Here is a 6,000-nt window from a genome sequence, read left to right as displayed (position 1 = left end):
CAACAAAAGCCTACTATACAGAAGAGGGAACTCAATATTCTGTAACAACCTAACTGGGAAAATAATTAGAAAAAGAATAGATACATGTGTATGTATAACTGAATCTGTTTGCTATACACCTGAAACTAATACAACATTGTTAATCAAATATACTCAAATATAAAATTAAATATTTTAAATGGGGATGTTAAAGCATTCTATATCTTTTTTTTTTTTTAATTTAAGAATATATGACAAGACTTCCATGGTGGTCCAATGGATAAGAATCTGCCTGCCAATGTAGAGAACACAGATTCGGTCCCTGGTCCGGGAAGGTCCCACATGTCTGGGAGCAACTACGCCCATGCACTGCATCTACTGAAGCCCACACACCCTAAAGCCTGTTCTCTGCAACAAAAGAATCCACCTCAGTGAGAAGCTTCGCACCACAGCTGGAAAGAAGGCCCTGCTCTGCAACTTCAGAAAGCCCCTGTGCAGCAACAAAGACCCAGTGCAGCCAAAAATAAATAAATAAAAATAAAAATAAAATGCTTAGACATCTTCCCTAACAAATATAGATTGATCTCATTTTAAAAAATAGTTGCATTACAGTAAACACTTTATGTATGCACTATAATTTATTCAACAAGCCCCAGGCTGACTGACATTTAGTTGCTAAAAACTAGTGATAATAGACTAGTTCTTGTTCCTGACCGGCATTGGGACAATTATCTATTTATCTGGAAAATAACCAAGTGGTTCTTTGCTTCACAGCAACTACAAAAATAATTCCAGATAGATTACAGACCTACTCATAGAGAATACATGCACAAATCTGCATAATCTTACAGTGGAAAAGGCCATCTTAATATACAATAGCCAGAATCTTGGAAGGGAGAAGAGCCTGTCAGATTTGATGACATAAAAATTAAAACTTCCTGTGTGACTAAAGGAACTGTACATATAAATGATATGAATTACAGGGCTAATTTTCTAATATGCAAAGAGTCCCTTGGAAATAGTATTAAAAGGTCTTTTTTTTTTTTTTTTTTTTTAAAGCAGAGAATAAACTGGAACAATGGTCAGTCATAAAACCTGGTCATGAAAATGCACATTTTACAAACAGCAAGCTGAGACTTCCCTGGCCATCCAGTGGTTAAGATTTTGAATTACCAATGCAGGGAACATGGGTTCAGTCCCTGGTTGGGGCACTAAGATTCCACATGCCACAGGGCACTGCCAAAAGATTAAAAAAGAAGAAGAGTGAAATAATAATAAAAGAGCTAATGCTGCCTCAATCATGCAATATTTTAGAAAACGGATAACATCCAGACCTACAGAACTTGTCTACACAAGGGAATCACCCAGAGACCTTCAGACAAACACTGATAGCTGGAGCCCCACGATTTAACTGGTTTGGGGTGATGCCTGGAGTTCTACATTGTAAAAGTTCCTTCAGAGTATAATGTACAGCTTTCAAACATCAATAATTTGGGATGAATTCCCATAATTTGGAAGACACTGCTCTAGATTTAGGGAGGATCTCTAAAAAGGGTTCTCTTCTCTAATTTGGGTGGGATTGAAAATCATTACCACTTTTCAGAACATAATCTGGCAGAATTTATGAAAATTTATTAAAGTTTAGAATATACATACCTTTTTGATTCAGTAATTCCACCTTGAACAGTACATCTTGGGGAAATAAAAGCAGCATTATACAAAAGATGAGCATGCATACACCTGCAGGCATGATTATCGCAGCATTGCTTAAACAGCAAAAGTCTGAAAGGAAACAATGTTTGAAAAAAAAGACTCTGAGATGTCCAAATGCAGAGGAAATAGACATGTATTAATATGTCTGTGGAATACTGCTAAGTGAAAAATGCAAGTCACAGGACAATAAAAATAGATCCAGTTTTAGAAAACATATGCGTATGCTGTTTGAATAAGAAAATCAAAAGACATAGAAAAGTCACATCAAATTGGGAGACGATCAAGAGGGAGACAGAAAACTTAACTTTCCTTTAGAAAACAGGAGAATCTTCTGCCATTCAAATAGTTGCTCTTTTAAAACAGCCTTTAAAATAGATACATAAAAAAGAGACAGAAATGGGTTTTATTCTAAGAGGTATTAAAGCTTATAACAAAGTGGTATACTCTACTACTTAAGAATGAATTAATATTTATACCATCTATTAATATTATTTATTATATATCATATTTATATATAGTTGCATATATACAGCATTACTACAGTCAGTTCTACTATATACTGCTCTTAATATAACTATATGCTGTTAATACAATTAACTGCATACTGCTAATATAATTAAGATGGCAATGGAAAAGCAGATCAAGAACACAAGACCGAGTTCAGAATTTAAAAATCCAGTTTTATATAGAAACCTATTATTGGATGAAGTTGACATCATAAGTTGGTGGGGGAGGTTGTTTACACAGCGTGGTGTTGTGGCAGAGTTAAAGGGTCGCAAGACAAGGAAATCCAGGGCAGTGGTGGCTTGGAAGCCTAGCTCTACAGCCAACAGTGGGCAGAAGTTTCCAGGTGACTCTGATGCTGCTGTCCTGGCACTTAACACTCAGTTGTGTCTGGCTCTCTGCGACCCCATGGATTGTAGCCCGCCAGGCTTCTCTGTCCACGGGATCCTCCAGGCAAGAACACTGGAGTGGGTTGCCATTCTCTTCTCCAGGGATCTACCCGACCCAGGGATTGAACCCGGGTCTCCTGCATTGCAGGCAGATTCCTTACCATTTGAGCTACAGGGAAGTCTTGCTGACCTGGACCACACTGGAAACACCACTGGCCTGGACGGACTGCTTGTAGCATGATGCATCCCTACAGTGTCTGGTCAACCTGTAAATTCCACAAGGAGCTGTGGCATCGGGGGTGGGAGGTGTGCTGTGCCAGGGGTTTGGGGCTGGGGGTAATGGTCTAGACCTGTCCTTGGTGTTGGCAGCTGTTTGGCAGCTTCACTTTCTGTATCCAGCCACTCACTGCCTCAAGAATGTGTCCAGCAGGATTTAAGCTTGGGCTGGGAACGTGCATCTGTGAGGGTTTGACGTGAGGATTCCTCTGGGGGATTTGGATTTCTTCTAAACCACCTATGGCATCAGACGCAGGCACCTGTGCAGCTAACCTAGGACTTCCCTCTCCTGATGCAGCTGGGCTTTCTATATTCCATTATGATCCTGCTTCTGTATTAGGTAACAGGTTAAAAAAAAAAAAGAAATTGCATCTGAGTCCTTTTACTATGACCATATTTTAGAAAGATTATGTCCAAGTCCCACTGGCATCCTTGGTTCCCCAGCTTAAATGTTCCTTGTTATTCGGGCTGTGTTACAGCATATCGCCCTGTTTTTCATTAGCCAATTTTCAACTTTCCAGCTTCCTTAGCCTTCCAAGATCCTCCTGCCTGACCACAGAGTTCAAGTGAATTCCTCTGCTTCCCACCTTCTACCCAACAGCAGACAGAACTCCCCCTCCGTTTGAGAAGCCCTCAGCTGCCCTGAAGAGAACAGGCTCCCAGAAGTGCCGCCCCCCAAGTCCCTAGTTCCTTCATTTACTCATCTGAATGAGGAGGATTCTCCCCCGAGTTTACGTCCCTCTGTGGTGTTCCCAAATAGATTTCTGGTGGATATTTTCAAACTCCGAGGGACAGATCAGTGAGGAGCCAGAAACTGAAGAATAAAAGTCATTCTTTTTCAGTTTCATCATCTCTGGGTTACTTGAGGTACAATCGGTCGCAGTTATCACAATATATTATTATATCTAAAATTGAAATGGCCACTCTTGGTGACGCATCTTCTCTCACCACCCAAATTAATGTCTTAGTCTGCATCTGACGAAGCAGAAAATTGCCTCTTTGTGCTTGCAAACCACTCCACCTGCCTCCATGTCCACGGACTCTTTCAAAAACGCATCCCTCTGTAACATCTCCCAGGTGACAAAGTTGACAAAGGAGAGGAAACCAGTTGATGGAACCTGAAGACAGACTGAACCAGGCTTAGTTTCCCTTTTCTCTTCCAAATTAGAGATTGCTTCCGTTTGGTTCCCTTCTAGTGTCCTCACTTATCCTTTATCCCAAATTTCAGGACAGAATCGGTGGAGGAAAATACAGATGCTCCTGAATGTCAAAGGCCCAGGGATGGCATTTTAATGGGTAATGAAACAGGAAGGGATGAGGGCTCAGCTGTAACTTGACTCCGGAAGAGTTTGAAGCATCTTTGCTGCCCACACCGGGCATTTAATACATACTTGTGATGTGAGTGTCTGTTGCTACGCCTGGGGATTTGGGGTTCTATTCAGCATATCCTCCGAGGAAGTTTTATTTCTGTCTAACTCCCTAGGGGCATATTCAGTGATGGCGGACTGGTGGGCAGGGGCAGGGAACCCAGCTATTGGGACTGCTCTCTGGTTCATCCAGACCAGCTAGAGACCCTGCTTTTCTAGCCGTGATCCGCTCTCATAAATCTATTTCCTCCACCTTTCTTTGCTTTATGATCTCTTAAAGTGGCTTGCCAATAAAAATTTGTAGCTCTAATTTCTTAATATTTGGCCCTAGGGCACAGGCTGTAAATCTGTCTGCCCCCACCTGTCTTTTGACAGTAAATCTCAGCCCTCGACTTGCTGAACTGCCCATCCAAGACTTTTGAAGGCATCTCTTCTCAGTTCTTACAAAAATAAGGGAAGCTGAGCTGCCCTGTTTTCCAGGAGGCAACATTCCTGCTCCCTGGGCGCAGTTTCCACAGAAACCTTTCACTTCTCCATGGACGTTTCAGTAAGTCACTACTTTTAGTTTCTCTTTATTTTTCCCCCTCTTCATCCTAGGTTTATGGGTTTTCTCTTCCCTCAGGTTTTCTAACATTTCCTGTTTGTGCAAACTTCCTTACCAAGATATTATTAATCCTACCCTTCATCTCTTCACCATGCCCTTCCTCACTCACCACTCTGGGGGACATGACTCCCTACCTCTGGGCAACAGCGGAGCTCTGGACAATCCCTACTCTGGAAGTCAGAGCCTCTTTAACCGCCATCAGTGTCCTTCTAGTCTGTTAGTATTCTTCCCAAATCCCTTCCTCATCCACAAAGCCTTTGTTGACCATCTCTCTCTCTGTCTTTCTGTTGCCAGGGAAGCTGGTGGTACAGGCAAGGATGCTCCAAATGGTACCCTGTGTCCCCTCCTTCGTTAAGCATGGAGACCGCGTGAGCTCTAGACAGAAATCCTAGTCTTCTCTGTGGCTGGCTTGGTCCTTGCTAGACTGGTCATGTTACCATCTGGGGGAAGACAGCTCCTCATGGTTTTAAAGTTTACCCTCCCAGGGGATTCCCACTGCCGTCCTATTCCAATGTCCTTTCCTCTAAGTCTTGAAAATATCTAATAGAAATGCATATGATGCCTTCCGTTCAGTGTTTCACAGGAGTTTGAGAAAGCAGAAATGGGATGTGAAGACTTGTCTTAGTCAAAGCTACGTCACTTTCTCAGCCACATTTAATATCTGGTTCTTCGGTGATGGGACATGCGTAGTTAAACCAGTTAACTGCCATGTGGAGAAGTGACTCTGAAGGCTCTGGACTGGTCTCCGCCATGCCTGACACCTCGTTGTGTGGTGAATTCCATAACATGGCGGCACAGGTCTCTTCAAAGGCCAGACTGCTTTAGAAGCAAGCCCAGGTCCTCCAGGTATTTGGAGCTGGGGTGACAGGGAAGTGAGGGAAGAGCCTAGGCTGAAGCGGAACCATCTCAGATGAGGGCGCAGGGCATCCTTCAACGCCAGGGTCCACCACTGCTCACAGCCTTCCCGGAAGCAGGAAGACAGAAATTGTGACATACACGTGTGTCTTCTTCAGAAAAGAACATTTCACCTCCGATCTGTTCCCGAAGCAGGAAAAAAGGACTAACCTGACAGCATAGAGCAGGAGTACACCATGGGAGGTAAGGTCAGCCCAGAGAAGTCAGTCTAATAGTGATCTGCAAAGGCATCAGGGAGGTGGTTTGTGAGTTG

The sequence above is a fragment of the Muntiacus reevesi genome, chromosome 3, assembly GCF_963930625.1.
Source record: "Muntiacus reevesi chromosome 3, mMunRee1.1, whole genome shotgun sequence".
NCBI classification, from domain to species: Eukaryota; Metazoa; Chordata; class Mammalia; order Artiodactyla; family Cervidae; genus Muntiacus; species Muntiacus reevesi.
Note: the sequence above shows the minus strand (reverse complement) of the source record.